The sequence below is a fragment of the Talpa europaea genome (assembly GCF_964194135.1).
Source record: "Talpa europaea genome assembly, chromosome: 15".
Taxonomy (NCBI): domain Eukaryota; kingdom Metazoa; phylum Chordata; class Mammalia; order Eulipotyphla; family Talpidae; genus Talpa; species Talpa europaea.
The window spans coordinates 82,361,153-82,377,408 of NC_140083.1; positions in this window are offsets into that span (position 1 = coordinate 82,361,153).

The following is a 16,256-nucleotide window of genomic DNA, read 5'->3' on the forward strand; positions in this document are numbered from 1 at the left end:
AAATGGAAAATTTAATGGGATGTTTTAAAGACTTTTTGAATATGGGAAAATGTTAAAGATGTTATTTAGAAAAATGAAACACTTGTAAAATAGTATAAGATACCACATATAGGGTAACCAAGTAATTTACTGTTGATACCAAACTGGGACCCTTTTGGGAATGAAACATCTTGCTGAAAACATCTTGCTTAAAAATATGTTTTTGGAAATATTTATTAAAAATTGGTTTTTAAATCAACAAGCAACTATAAACCAGAGGCACACTGCAGAGGAGGGGATTAGGGTCAAAATAAGGGGGTGTGTGTGGGAATTGTATGGGGAATATAACCAAAATGAAAATGCATACATTGTGCAAAAATGAAAAATGATGTAAGAATTATATAAAATAAAATAATTTTAAAAATTGGGTTTAAATTTATTGGAATGCATATAATAAATAGTTTTTAAATTTATTTAAAAAAATAAGTCTTTCTAAAATTAATAATGTAGATCTATGAATAGTAAAATAAATAAAAATATTAGAATAAATAAAATCTTAAAAAATTAATGAAAGCCAGTCAGTTTTGACCTTAATATAGTATTTCTCTCTTGAACTTCTTTTTTTTTAAAAGAATTATTTATTTATGCATACAAGAGCTGGGGTACAGGCCAGAGATGTGGGGGCGAGAGGATTCACCAGAGACAGAGTGGGGAACAGAACAGGCAGACTGACTGAAATACACTGCTGAGGGAAGCAGCAGGTGAGTCAGGAGAGGTCTGCTGTGCCATGTGGCTGCTCGCTGGCCAGGCTGCAGAGGCTACTGCTGCAGATTGCTTCATAGTGCAGTGCTTAACCCCTTGCACCACCAGGGAGGGCCTATGTTGAGATTCTTAATAAAGACATCATACCCTCCAGGGTCTCCTTCGAGAGGGGTTATTTTCTTTGTCTGTCTCCAGGATCCCCCATCTCACACCAGTCCCATTCTTTACACAGGAACAACTTGGTCAACTCCATCAAGTCAGAAACTGAACTTCTGTTTCTATGCAATTTAGTTTTATGAGGAAGTTTTATGCATTTTGTTACAGCAGACAAGTTCTTCAGTTCTGCTGGTCTGAGGACACACTTTACTTCTCTTGTATTACAGTCCCTTCTTATTAGCCAAAGGAGCTAAAATGATAACATATCATGTACAACACAGTTTTTTAAAAGTTTAATAACCTTACTTTTAAAGTTGTTTCTAGATGGTTTATATCAAGGGGACAGCCAAAGTTATGAAAATTTAAAAGGCATGGGGAAAGCTGGGACTCAGGAAGTACAGGATGTAATGACTTTGAAAGCACACATCGCAGATATGAAACTGGAAGCTTCCTTGGCTGTCATTATCCAGTGTCTGGGTGCCCGTTTACAATAGCGCCCTTGTTTATTTCATGCAGTGGGTCTCAGGAGGGCTGCAGGGAACATCAAAAGAGATTGTTCTTTGAGAGTTGCTTAATAAATATTCATTTAATGAGAAATCAGAGATAGGCAGGCACTTCAGAGTTCTGCAGATATGAAGGATTTTTCATTGAGATGCGCTGCAGGTTTTTGCGTGGGTGGAAGTAGTAATAAGATGGTATTTAATGTTGAACACGCAGGGCACAGAGGCGACTGGATGGAAAATAGTGCCTCGGAAAATTTGTGATGTGATTATGTAACAGCCACCCAGAGCTGAGTTCTCTTTAGTGTAGACCCTAGGAAATTTGATATCCTCTAAACTTTTCTTAGATTCTTTTTTGCTTTTTTTTTTTTTTTTTTTCCAAATTGGCATCCATGCAACACAACTGAGCTCCAGGGAGCCAGACTATAGGGCCACAGAGGCCAGGAGGTAGGCTTGATCCCTGCTTCTAGAAAGAACCTTGTTTAGACTTTAGCAAGCAACACCGCCCTATGTGGTGTGACATTGGCCGGCCCTGGGACAATGGGGATCAAAGAAAGGAAGAGTTATTTGGAAGGGTGGGAGGAAAGGAATGAATGTGGGGGAAGGCTTCTCAGACAATGTAATATTTGAGCTAGGTTGTAACAGTGAAGCAGAGATTTGCTGCCAAAGAAATGTGTGTGTGTGTGTGTGTGTGTGTGTGTGTGTGTGTGTGAGAGAGAGAGAGAGAGAGAGAGAGAGAGCGTTACAAAGAGAAAAACCTTATAAACAGTAGCTAACAATGCAAGAAATAAGCTGTGAGACAAATACAAAATTGTCAAGAATCATATTCAAGGATTTGAAATTAGGTAAAAGTTAAACTGAGTCAGTCTCCCTGTGGCTGAGGGTTCTTCAGCCTCATCTTTCTCTGATTGCACTGAGGACAGTAAGTGAGAACAGTCTTCACGTGGAAAAGGGAGAAAGGAAGAGATATTTTTAGTTTCTTTTGGCAGAATAGAAAATGGTGAATAACAGAGGACAGCGAGAAAGGCAGAAGCAGTGTCCACATCATTCTCTTTCCGGTTGGCCAGACCTTATGGAGCTTCCTTGCCGGGTGGGGACCCTTTCTTCCTCCCTCTGGAGTTCTCACAGACTCATCACTGGCCTCACTCCTGTGGTGCTTTACAGAGCAGCCATTTTCTGTGCTTTCCTTAGGGCTGGGACCTGTTTGCATTTCTCGGTGTCTCTGCAGGACTCGGAAGGGAAGCCTGAATGCCCTCGTCTCTGAATGGATGTCAGGTTTCTTCTGCCTCATCCTTCTGTTCAGAATATATTTTCATGACAACTTCATTTCTCTTGCTCAAAAACTTGAGGCTCCCTCATCCCTGACACAGTGAGAGATGGCCGTGGCAAATCAAGTTGGAGAAAGACGCTGCTGAATGAATGGGGAAATATTCATGACTGGGTGAAGTAAAATTAGATTAAGTTCAGTATGATCCAAATTTTGTTAGAAATATAGGGCAAAATCTCACAAATCTCATTTGTGAGATTCCAAATGACCTTTATTTTCCAACTATCTACAATAATGTATCTTTTTTTAAAAGATTTATTTATTTATGCATACAAGAACTGGGGTATAGGCCAGAGGTGTGTGTGTGGCGGGTGAGAGAATTCACCAGAGACAGAGTGGGGAATAGAACAGGCAGATCTACTGAAATACACTGCTGAGGGGAGCAGCGGGCGAGTCAGGAGAGGTCTGCTGCACCATGTGGGTAGCTCACTGGAGGGGGATTGAACTCGTGCTGCAGTGGCTGTGGATAGCTTCATATGTTGCATCTTGACCCCTTGCACTACCAGGGAGGCCAAATATCTTATTTTTATATTTAAAAAAACTCACAATTTTTTAAAAAAGAAACAAAAAATTGCCCATCAATAAAAGATAGGAGAAATAAATTGTGGTGTAGTCATATAATAAAAAAGAAAATTAGCAGGGAAGATGAACTAACTACACTAAGATTAACACCAAACAGGGGTTAATCTTAGAAATACACGGTTAAGTGACAGAAGGAAGTAGGTTTTGAGGACGGTAGTTTGAAAAGAGTTTTATGAAATCCCAAAACAAGGAAAACTAAACAATGCTGCTAAGGGGTGTATAGTAAAGCTATAAAGAAAACAGGGGAAAAGGTGAAGTTCAGGACCGTGGTTACCTCCTGGGCAGATGAAGAATCAGGGAGCAAGCTGACTCTTGCTTACCAGTAGGCCCATTCTCAGCCTGGGGGTAGGCCCCACGCTGTTTTGCCTCATAGCTTCTATGCATGCAACTCATAGTCTCTTGTGTATGCAAATAATTGTAATTAAAAAGTCGGGGAATATATTGAGGGATTTTGTCTGGCTCTTGTTGTCAGTCTGGAACCTCCCCTTCCTGCCATGACAGCGCCAGGGTGAGGGAGTTAAGAGCACCAAAGCCAGGCTCCAGAGTGCAGCACAGGATCAGTGTGAGGTGAGGGCAAGGCCAAGCTGCTGACCAAGGCTGGGGCCAGGGACTGAGAGCCTCAGGGAATTTCCGGGTTTCTAGAATATCCGGGCACACTGAGAAGCAGAGGCCTGGCAGCACAGGAGGCACTGTGGCCTTTGGGGACAGACAGCAGCAGGTACTCCACCCCCCCACTCCTCCTTTTTCAACCTGCAGATTGAAGATACCAACCTAAATCCAGACTCTCACTCTTCTAGAGAGACTAGTTTCCTCGCTTCCCCTATAAATGCTAATTCATCCTTAGCCCAGAGTTTTGCTCCTTGACAGTCTTTCTTTCCCGGGCCTCTCTGAAGTCTTTTCTGAGTCTTCAGAATCAAACTCCTTCCTTCCTAGTTTTTGTCCTGTGCTACTCATGGTCTCTAGCACATGTTACTTTGTGTGGGATTGTAGTGTGTTTAAAGATAAATGAAAATGCTTATAAAGCCCCTGTTATTCAAGAGTTGTTTCGGTTAATTAACCGAGATAAAGATGGTCTCCTGTGCTCCAGTTCTGGCAGCCATGTCATTATTTTGGTTTGGTATAAGCCCAAAAGCCTACCTCAGAGAACTCTCCAATTTTCCCTCCCTAGCTCCCAAGAATCTGCTTACAAAAGAGGATTTTGTAGGGGAGAAGCCAGAAGTTGACTATGTGCCCCAAAGCTAGAGTTTAAAAACTCCATAATTAACAGGCCCCATCCCGTAAGCCTCTGGTCTGCCATTTTGTTACAGGGGCTGCGCTCCCTGATGCTCTTGTACCTGCATCAAACCTCTTAACTTTCCCCATTGTGCTGGGATTTGCCCCTGGGAACATCAAACACTCCACAATGAGGGTCGATTTAGCTTGGTCCCACTTCCTGACGTGGTGTGCAAACCCATGTTCCCGATCTGATCTTCTTATGGGGTCCTTGTCTAATGTTCTCAGTTTACTCCTATTGTCTTGGCACAATTATTAATTATCCCCCCAACATAATGGATGATAAATCATATCTTCCAAGTTGTAGATTAGCATTTCTCCCTTACGTGGCTATTCTTTAACATCTACATGGTTTCTCAAATGAGAGGGATGACTCTTAGATAATAAAAGCAAAGTGATAATCTCTTCTTGTTAAATGAAATGATGGAGGCTGGGGAAGTCTGTCAGGACCAACCAGTTCTGCCATCTGTGACCTGCAATGGAGCCTGGTTCCAGCCCTTACCAATTTTCAGAAACTGGACAGCATGACCAATTTAGACTTAGAGGTTGTAATAGGCTCTAAGCATTAGGGTGAACAGAGATGAGAGACCTGTAATTGAAACATGGGAAAATGTACTTGGAAATTAGAAACAATAATATTGACCCTTGAACTGGATCAGAGAAATCCAAGGTGTCTCAAAAAAGGAGTTGTTGGACACAACTTTTCATGTTGATTTTTTTAGAGGTTTATTTATTTGTGCATACAAGAACGGGGGTACAGCCAGAGGTGTGTATGGGGGGAATGAGTGGACCCACCAGAAACAGAGTGGGGAGCAGAACAGGCAGATCCACTGAAATACACTGCTGAGGGGAGCAGCGGGGAGACAGGAGAGGTCTGTTGTGCCCTTGCGCCACCAGGGAGGCCCTAAATAAATAAATCCTTAAAAAAAAAAAAAGAGTTAAAGACACAGATACGATTACAGACTGTGATAGCTACCGTGTAGATAAAAGAGCTAAGCTCATTAATGACCAATAAAATACAGGTAGTAAAACATACAGCAATGCAGAAATTTGGTAGGAGTCTCACAAAAGAGAGAAGTCAGATTTTTGTGTGATTAGAAGGGGCTTGGTTATGCATATTAGAATTGAAATCTGTGTCCTGATTTGGGCAGAAGAATTGCTCAAGCCCATATGTGATTGATTGAATTGAGTTTGATTGTTCTTTGGTTCGTAGACAGTCTTCATTTAGGTCCAATGAGGAGCTAATCTACCTGACCTATAACAGCTCATTTTTCAAAGCTCATGGTTCTTTAAAATCTTTGACTGGTTAGAACCAGTTATGGTTCTTCACTGCTTCTCGCTCTCCTTGGGCTTTATCAACTTTGGCAAGTGTTTCCTGGGGTCCTGGGTACAGTTGGTGCTTTAATTTTCTTTAGGCATTGCCCTCTTTGACTTAACTGCCTAACACTCCTGTATATAAGGGAGAAACCCATGAGGCTAAGTAACTCAACCACAAGGCCTCAGTCACCACCTTAAATAGCTAAGATGAAAGAGGCTGGGGTGTGGGGAGGGAGACCAACTATGGGAGGTCACCAGGAAAAGCACGCTAAATAAAGGTAAGGCTGTTAAGGAATTCTCTTGATGTGAGGAATTTTGAGCCCTAAATTGTTCACAGAACAATGAACCACTAAGGAGGAGGACATATAATTGGTAATCATTTATTTCAATAAGTGTTCTGTTTGGCCACTTTATTTCAGTATCCTGGAGTGAATAAAGACTTTTCCCTGCCTGATATATTTTCACAGACACTTGAAAATTCTTTAGGCTCTGGGATCTATGCCTCCTGGGAAGTTTCTCTTTCCCTTTCCTCTCCTGCCCTAGTGAGAGAAAAATGAAATGGCTCTGCCAAGAGAAACTTCTGCACTGTGTTAATGTAAGGTTGAAGCCTCAAGACCTCACAGCCCCCATTGTTTTTAGAAATAAGCTTTTTATTTTATTTTTATTTTTTTTTATTTTATTTATACAAGCACTGGGTACAGTCAGAAGCGTGGGAGGGCGAGAGAATTCACCAGAGCCAGAGCGGGGAGCAGAGCAGGCAGAAGGACCGAAGCACACTGCTGAGGGGAGCAGCGGGCGGCAGGAGAGGTCTGCACGCCATGTGGGACCCTCCTCCGGGGCCAGGGAGCAGCCGGGGATAGAACCGGCGCTGCAGAGGCTGCGGGCAGCTTCGCAACCCAGCGCTCAACCGCTGCGCCACCGGGGAGGCCCGAAATAAGCTTTTTATACTTCAGGAGCTAAATCTGGGGAGTGCCGGTGCCTGTGGTTTCCAACAGTTACCTTTTTCCTCCTTGTGCATTGCTAAATCAGGGCTTTTATTTTATTTTTTTAAAAAAGATTTATTTATTTATACAAGAACTGGGGTACAGGTCAGAGGCAAGGGTGAGAGAATTCACCAGAGACAGAGCGGGGAGCAGAGCAGGCAGAAGGACCAGAGACACTGCTGAGGGGAGCAGCGGGCGAGGCAGGAGAAGTCTGCCTGTTCGTGGGTTTCTACCTGTGTCACCCTTCAGGGTCAAGACTGTCACTGTGGGGCCTCCCCGGTGGCGCAGCGGTTGAGCGCTGGGTTGCGAAGCTGCCAGCGGCCTCTGCAGCACCGGTTCCATCCCTGGCTGCGCCCCAGCCACCAGAGGAGGGTCCCACATGGTGCGCAGACCTCTCCTGCCGCCCGCTGCTCCCCTCAGCAGTGTACTTCGGTCCTTCTGCCTGCTCCGCTCCCTGCTCTGGCTCTGGTGAATTCTCTCACCCTCCTGTGCTTCTGACTGTACCCAGTGCTTGTATAAATAAATTAAAAAAAAAAAAAGACTGTCACTGCGACCAGTTTACCCTGCACCTTGCCGTGTTTTAGCAACAATCAGGAGTGTGCGAAGATGTTGGGATGGGCATTCGTGCACGCCTTCCCTCCCTCAAAATTCATGGCTAAGCGGTTGACATAATCTATGGTCTCATTATCTCTGGGTCACTTACATTCCAACGCAGTTTATTTTTTTAAGATTTTATTTGTTTTAATGTAGAAGAGCTGGGGTACAGGCCAAAGGTGCAGAGGGTGAGAGGATTCACCAGAGACAGAGTGGGAAACAGAAAAGGCAGAGCCACTGAAATATACTGCTGAGGGGAGCTGCAGGGAGACAGGAGAGGTCTGCTGTGCCATGTGGGTAGCTCCCTGGCCAGGGATCGAACTCCTGCTGCAGTGTCTGCCAATAGCTTCATAGTGCTGAGACTTAACTCCTTGCACACCACCAGGAAGGCCCCCCAATATAGGTTTTAAATGCAAAAGAATGAAAGGTCACAGTTAACACTGTCGGTAAATTGCACATTTACAATATGATCATTTATCAGGTATGGTGAATGAAGAAGGAAGTACCTGGGGCATGATAACATTCTGCTTCATCTATTTTAAATCATTAGACTTTGGTCCTATTGTTAACTGGGCCATGCAAGTTTTTCCAAGCAGAGACAGCCGATGGACTGAGGCCTGGTAATTTCATTCATTTCCTAATAGCCTGAGGCGTCCGTGCCATTCAGTTGCCTACATCTCCATTCTTGCAACACTGCCTTCTAATCTTTCTAGCTCATTTCATCTCTTCCCCAATCCTGGATATTCTCAAGTAGTACACAAGGACAGCCAGTCCATCCATACAATCACCATTTCATTAACTTCATGCTTTGATAGTCTCTTCCTTGGTAACTCACCTATGTTCCATGATCTGCTGCTATGACCACCCCACTGTATATTCCCGAGATTCTCTTGCTTTCTTCTCTCCCATCTCTTGGCAAAACTATAAGCCTTGGGGCCTCCCTGGTGGCCTAGGGGTTAAGTCTCAGCGCTGTGCTGAAACTTAATGCTACACCACAGCCTGAGTTCAATCCCCGGCCAGAGAGCTGACCCACATGGCGCAGCAGACCTCTCCTGTCTCCCCACTGCTCCCCTCAGCAGTGTATCTGTCATTCTGGTTGTTCTGCTCCCCACTCTGTCTCTGGTGAATCCTCTTGCCCCCCACACCTCTGCACCTCTGGCCTACACTCCAGTTCTTTCTATGCAAAAATAAATAAAATGTTAAAAAAAAGACTATGAGCCTTGCTATATCCGTCTCTCCCTGCCTCCAAGCCTGCCTTCATGCAGTCGTGTGTGGCTAGAGACACTGAGCTCAGAGGATGACTGGTCTAAGGAAAAGTTCATGATAGAGTTTTATGCTGTTGTATATATTCATCCTCCATTCATTCTCCCCATCAGACAGCTGTTGTGAACCTTTTCTCTATGCTCAAATCTCCAAAATTTTCTCCTTGTTTCCACTCTGAGCTGATGACCACCTCGACTGAGAAAAACTGACACATTTAGAAAAGAATTTCCAACGACTCCTCCTGCCCCTTCTACCCACCTGCTGTCATTTGCATGAGCATAGCCTGTCCTACTTCTTCCCTGTATAAATCCAGTCCATCCACTTGTGTAATGGAGCAGATCCCCTTTGTCCTATTTGGCACACCCTTTCAGCAACTCTGCATTCTTTCTTTATTCCTAAGTCATTCAGCTTCTGCTCTGCATCACTTATTTCTCCCATCTTGCTGCCCCCTCACCGCCACCATCAGCACAACCCACTCTTGTTTTAAGGCATCTCATCTACCCTCACTCACCACACTTCCCAAACTGCTTTTATCAAGTTGGTCAATGACTCCTACCTCCTACATTCCAGGATTGAGTCTCAGTCTACTCTGTATTCGATATAGCAGCACTAAACCATTTTTTCTCTCTCCTGAGATACCCTCTTCCCTGGGCATCTGACACCCCTTTCTGAGAACTTATGTTCCTGAAGCGAAATGCTTTCTTTCAGTTTCCTTTGCTGATTCCTCCACTTTTCCCAGATTCTCAATTAGAGTACCCTTGTGGCTCAATTCTTGGACACTGCGTGTGTCTAAAGCTCTATCCCCTATCTATGCCTCTCTCTTGAGCTCTGGGCTCAAATTTTCAATAGCCTCTCCACATTTCCAATTCAATATATGGCAGATAGCTCACATTCAGCCTTTTTTTTTTTTTAAAAAAAAAGATTTATTTATTTATTTATTTATTTACACAAGCACTGGGTACAGTCAGAAGCGCGGGAGGGTGAGAGAATTCACCAGAGCCAGAGCGGGGAGCAGAGCAGGCAGAAGGACCGAAGTACACTGCTGAGGGGAGCAGCGGGCGGCAGGAGAGGTCTGTGTGCCATGTGGGACCCTCCTCCGGTGGCCGAGGAGCAGCCAGGGATCGAACCGGCCCTGCAGAGTCTGCAACCCAGCGCTCAACTGCTGCGCCACCAGGGAGGCCCTCACATTCAGCCTTAATGAAGGAACTGGTCTTTGTTGATCTCCAAACCTTTCTCAGTTAACAGCAGCTCCATTCTGTTGTTCATTTTAGCAAAATCATCCATAATGATATTTTCCCCCTCCTTCACCATATTCAAAAAGTCAGGAAATTGTGTCTTTAAAATTTGATCAGCCTGAGTTCTCTATTGCTGTTGTTACCAGTCTGGCTCTTGCCATCACCATTTTGTGCCCAGATCACAGCAATAGAAGGTTCCTAGGCTCCATTTTCAACAAAGCACACACAGAATATCTTGTCAAAAGTAAGCCAGATTAGGGCCTCCCTGGTGGCGCGAGGAGTTTAGCACCACACTGTGAGGCAATCCGCAGCCTCTGCAGCACGAGTCCGATCCCCGATCAGCCGGAGAGAAACCCACATGGCGAAGCAGACCTCTCCTGACTCACCAGCTGCTCCCCTCAGCAGTGTATTTCAATCAGTCTGCCTGTTCTGTTCCCTACTCTGTCACTGGTGGATCCTCTCACCTCCCCTGCATCTCTGGCCTGTACCCCAGCTCTTGCATGCAGAAATAAATAAATCTTAAAAAACAAAGTAAGCCCGATTATGTAATTACTCAAAGCCCTACTAAAAAAAAAAAGCCTTTACTGCAGGTTTCCCATTTCACCTGCAATAAAAGCTAAACTCTGCAATGGCCTACAAGTTATTATGTGCCTCCCGTTCCTTCCTGACCTTCTCCCGCATCCTGCCTCCTTCTCCAGACATACTCACTGTGTGCCAGTAGGCCGGGTGTCCTCCTGCCTGCAGGTAAAAAAGTGCATCTGTCTTTTCACCCAGAGTCATAGGCTTTGACTGACCCCTTCTCCTTCTCCAACTTTTGCTTAGTTCTCAAGCTCTCAAGGAGCTTGCTTTGACCACCCAACTCAATTTGGTGATGAACACTCCTCTCCTGCCCACCCACCCTGGTTCACCTGCTTTTTTTTTTTTTCAGATTATGTAGCACACTACATAATTTGCCACTTTGTTGGACTGTTTACCTCTTTCAAGAGAATGTAAATTTGAACACTGAAATGATGCCAAATGGGTTTGCCATTTCTAATTAATACTCTTTGTTTTTACCAGGCCTTCGGGGTTTGGCAAACAGTACAGGTGTTGCTATGCCTCTTGACCCAACATAAATGGCTGACCAAAGATCATTCCTTAACTATCTTGATTGTGAAATTGGTAGGCCTCATCAGAGTGACCCTGAGCTTTCTTTCATGATCCAAGAAGCCATAAGAAAATTAGTCAGCACTGCTAGCCCAGCTGGGAGAGTATCTGTGTGTGGTGGTAAATACTGTGGTTCTTAGTATGGTCTAGAAGCTTTTCCAACAGCCTGACACAAGGACCTCCTTGCTGAAGAGACTTGACAGAGGATGGAGAGTGTAGCCCTGAATTCTGGATCTGGGTTCCAGTTATGCCGGTGTCAACTGGATTGAGGGGTTTTGGAAACGCAATGCCCAAATTTTTTAAGAGTATACGATGACTTATTGGGGAATATGAAAACTATTTTATTAGAATGTTATTTGTCTTTATTGCTGTTAGGCATTTAGGGTAGAGAGGGCAATACTTTAGAAAAGTTAAGTGGTCAACTTATAGCCAGGTCCCCAGGAAACACTTTCTAGAGCTGACAAAACACTGGGAGAGCCAAGAAATGTTCAGAGGGGCAAAGGCAGCTCTTCACCCCAACCTTCTGAAGGCTGATAAAGCCTAAGGAGAGCAGCAAAGAGGGGAAGGTGGACCTCCTCCCCAGCCTGCTGCCAGAGCTGATAAACCTATACCCCCAGGAGTGCAGTGAAAGAGGAGTGACTTAGATATCCCAATACCCTGGGAGAGCCTGCACAGGCAACCCCAGAAGGGGACCGAGTGAGCAGCCCCTGGTACCCCATTTAAGCCAGAAATTCCCAACCTTTCCTTGCAGTTGTTCTTTACTGGATTCTGCCCAGTGGGGCCTCTTCCCAGGTGTACCTTCATTCTATCTGTAATAAACTTTGCTTTGAGCCCTCCCTGGTGGCGAAGTCTCAGCACTGTGAAGCTAACGTCAGCCACTGCAGCACGAGTTGGATCCCCGGCCAGGGAGGTGACCCACATGGTGCGGCAGACCTCTCCTGTCTTGCCCGCTGCTCCCCTCAACAGTGGATTTCAGGAGATCTGCCTGTTCTGCTCCCCACTCTGTCTCTGGTGAATCCTCTCACCCACCCCCAACGCCTCTTGTATGAATAAACAAATAAAAAAAATAAATCTTTAAAAAAACCCCAACTTTGCTTTGTCTAGATATGGCTCTAAATTCTTTCATGGCTGTAGCTGAGGAACTACCAAACCTGGAGACATTGCCAATCCTTTAAACATTTATGTGTCTCAAACAAATTTAATATATTACTACAAGACTTGTGGGAATAATAAGAGTTTATTACTAAAGAATTATTTGCCTCATTGATTAAATATCTTAAGTCACTAAACCTGACAGAAGGTTTTCAATGAGGAAACAGTCAACACTGGCAGATTAATTTAAAATAGAGCCACGAGGTCTGTTGACTCCTCACAGAAGCTCTGTGAGTTAGAGTTAATTCTGTACAGTCAAGCGTGAGGTTGAACCAGAATCTGAATCTAGTTCTGTGGGTGAGAGACTTCTGTAGTGGGTGTAAGTAAATATGGTAGATTCGGAAAACATGCATGGTAAACACACAGCAAACACACCCAGTAAGTATGGGGATGTGCTGGGCACAGAGGCACCAAGGGAGAGGGGTGACTTAGTTTCCCTCTGAGCAGAGGCCAGGCCTTCACACAGGATCTGGGTGCTGGTTGCGCAGGTTAGTAAGGAGGAAAAAGGTGGAATAGGAAAGGGCTTGGGTGCTCCTGGCAGCTGAGAGGCCTTCAGCTGGGCAGTCATGGAGGGCAAGTCTGCTGGGGAGAAGTGTGAGATGATTAAATTTCTGATTTGGTCAGGAAGCAGCCTGTGGAGATTGTCCCTCTGAGTTTTACTTGGGCAAAGGGGAGGTGCAGCAGGCATATTCCCCAGAGCCGGGGTGTAATACTCTCAAATTCTTCCTTGGCCTAAATGCCTTTCCTGAAACATTTGCCTTGGGCATTCTTTGTTTATTCATGCTGTTACCTTGGTAAACACTCTCTTGCCTTGTGTTTCAGAAAGGCATTTTGTCCTTTTGGTGTTGTGTTGTCATTATAGCACCTGGGAGCTTTGAAACATCCATCTGCCCTGACAATGTACTGGATGGACCCTTCCCTCCCAGACCTGCTTTCCTGAAAGCACCCGTCCTCCCAGGTGATTGCACACCCTCTGGGTGGTAAGCACCAGCTGTGGAGATAGAGCATGGGAAGACAGGAGCCTTAGCCTCAGGAAAGACAGATTATTTAGTCACAAGTTACACACAGTGTGAAATACCTCACAGGGCTGTGATGTGAAGCAAGGCAGCAATCCTACTGGGGTGACTAGATTGAAAGATAAAATGAGGGAATGCATACAAACATTTTGAAGACCAACTAATCAAAAGTTAACTTTGTGAAGTGGGGGCCCAGCACATCTGCTGTAGGGTCAGGGTGTGGGAGAGGTTGAAGAAAGGAGTAAAGACTTGAAATAGTTTTAGTGTGATGAAAGAAGAAGTTGACCAAATGAGAGAGTTATCGTTTTAAGGTACATGAGGCAGAGGTTTTTTTCTGGTTCACTGATGTACCCCAAATACTTGAAAGGATGTGTGCCAGACACATGGTCGTTACTTAATAAATATGTGGAATAAATGAGTTCCAGGTGTTCTTGGAGTTGATCATTAGTCCTAGGCCATGAGGTTAGGGCGGTACCCATCTACTTAATTGTGTGATTTTTATCCACGGTGGCTCAACCATTTCCTAGTCAGATATCTGGAAGAGGGAGAGGATTCAGAAATGATGAAAGAAAAATGAGGTGGGGAATCCTGTGGATTCTATCATGAAATAGAAGGAAATGCAGACCAGAGGTGGATGACAGGGAAATGGAATAATCATTGAACTGGAAGACCTGACAGTTGAAGCAGTATGTTGAAGGACTGGATTTAAGGTCAGCAGGTGATGTGTCAGAGAGCATTAAATCAGAAGATAGAGTTTGCATGTCTAGGTTGGGTATGAGGGACTGCTCTCTTTGCTAGAGGCCTCTGACAGGCATCAAGTATCAGAGGGGATGATTTTGAGATTCTTCGTTCTTGCTCACCCTGAGGTGAGAAGAGAAGGAGAGGAATATCCATAGGGGAACTGTTTGAAAATTTCCTCCAAGGAACTGGGCAAATTGACTATGGTGTAATCCTCTGAAACATGCGTAGCTAAGGAGTGGAAAGAGGACTGTGGCAGGGACCAGGTTTGGGCCTCTTTCAACTGATGAATTTAGAAGCTTGAGAATTAGACATCACATGCATCATATCCACGTCATGTAATATGAACTTCTAGCACCTGTCAAGTATCTGGACTAAAAGGAAAAAACTCTCATATATTCAGGCCAAGTTCCCATTTAGCAAGGATACTAAATTTCTGATTTGAAAGTGGTTATGGGACTGTCTAGGGAAGGAAGTGTATAACTGGCAGCGAGCCACGAATGGCACATACCTAAGATATCCTGTCTTGACTGATATGCCCCGACTGCATGCCCAGAGTGTACCATTAAGGTGTTTTCTAGTTCTTTCTGCCCTAGGTCTCCTTCGAGATCCTGAGCAGTCACTGAGTCATTCCTTCAGTGACTCACCAAATCTTTTTTGCTTCTGTCTGAGTCAGTCCCCAACCCCTCAGCGGATAGCTGTCTGAGTTCCTTAGTAGATAATTTTTTGGGTTTCTCCCCAAACTTGTTTTAGAACCTTCTCTATGTCATTTTCTTGTTGGATACTTCCTGGGTTGCCCACATAGAAGTTTTCTGAGTGCCTCAACCTAATTACCATTAGATTTTTGATTCTTTGACCCTTAAGCAAGAAACTGTGAGAGTGCATTTTTGCTCTTGATAACTCTGGAAATTTGCTCTGATACATCTATGCCAGCGATTCTTGGATCTTGTGGGTTAGCTTTCACCATGCAGGCACTTTTAATTTTTATTTATTTATTTTTTTAATGCCTTCTTTTCTTTTTCCTTTTTTTAAAGATTTATTTGTTTATTTATTTATTCAAGCACTGGGTACAGTCAGAAGCGTGGGAGGGTGAGAGAATCCACCGGAGCCAGAGCGGGGAGCAGAGCAGGCAGAAGGACCGAAGTACACTGCTGAGGGGAGCAGCCGGCGGCAGGAGAGGTCTGCGCGCCATGCGGGACCCTCCTCTGGTGGCCGGGGAGCAGCCGGGGATCGAACTGGCGCTGCAGAGGCTGCGGGCAGCTTCGCAACCCAGCGCTCAACCGCTGCGCCACCAGGGAGGCCCATGCAGGCACTTTTTTTTAAAAAAAAAAAACAAACTTATACCTGAAACTTACACAGTGCTACAACCCAATGTTACCACACAAAAATGATAGTAATATAATACAAACTATAAGAGTTTTACACAGGTCAAATGATATATAAATGCTGCAATAAATATGGCACCCCACCTTGAGAAAAACCTGAAGTTTGACTGTAGAAGTGGGTGTCAGAACACCCTACAGATTGGGAGAAAATATTTGCACTCCATACAACTGATAAGGGACTGCTATCAAAGATCTACAAAGTGTGTCTCCCTCGTGGCACAAGGGGTTGAGACCCAACCTATCAAGCAATCCTCAGCTATTGCAGCATAAGTTCGATCCCTGGCCAGGGAGCTACCCACATGATGCAACTGACCTCTCCTGGCTCACCTGCTGCTCCCCTCAGCAGTGTGTTTCAGTCAGTCTGCCTTTTCTGCTCCCCACTCTGTCTCTGGTGAGTCCTCTCACCCCCCACACCTCTTGCCTACACACCAGTTCTTACATGCATAAATAAATAATTTTTTAAAAAAAAAGATCTACAAAGAGCTTACACAGCTCAACAAAAACAAAGCAAGCAACCCAGTAGGAAAAATGGGCAATAGAGCTAAAAAGACTTCTCCAAAGAGGAAATGCAAATGGCCAACAAGTATATGAAAAAAATGCTCAACATCACTTATAATCAGGGAAATGCAAATCAAAACCACAATGAGATGCCATGTCATGATGGTGAAAATGGCCCATATTCACCTTATACCAGTAAGAATGGCACATATTAAAAAAACTAGTAACAACAAATGTTGGTGAGGATGTGGTGAAAAGGAATTCTCCTACATTGCTGGTGGGAGTGCAAAGTGGTCCAACCATTGGAAATCTGTCTGGAGGCTCCTCAGTCTACTAAACATGGAGCTACCA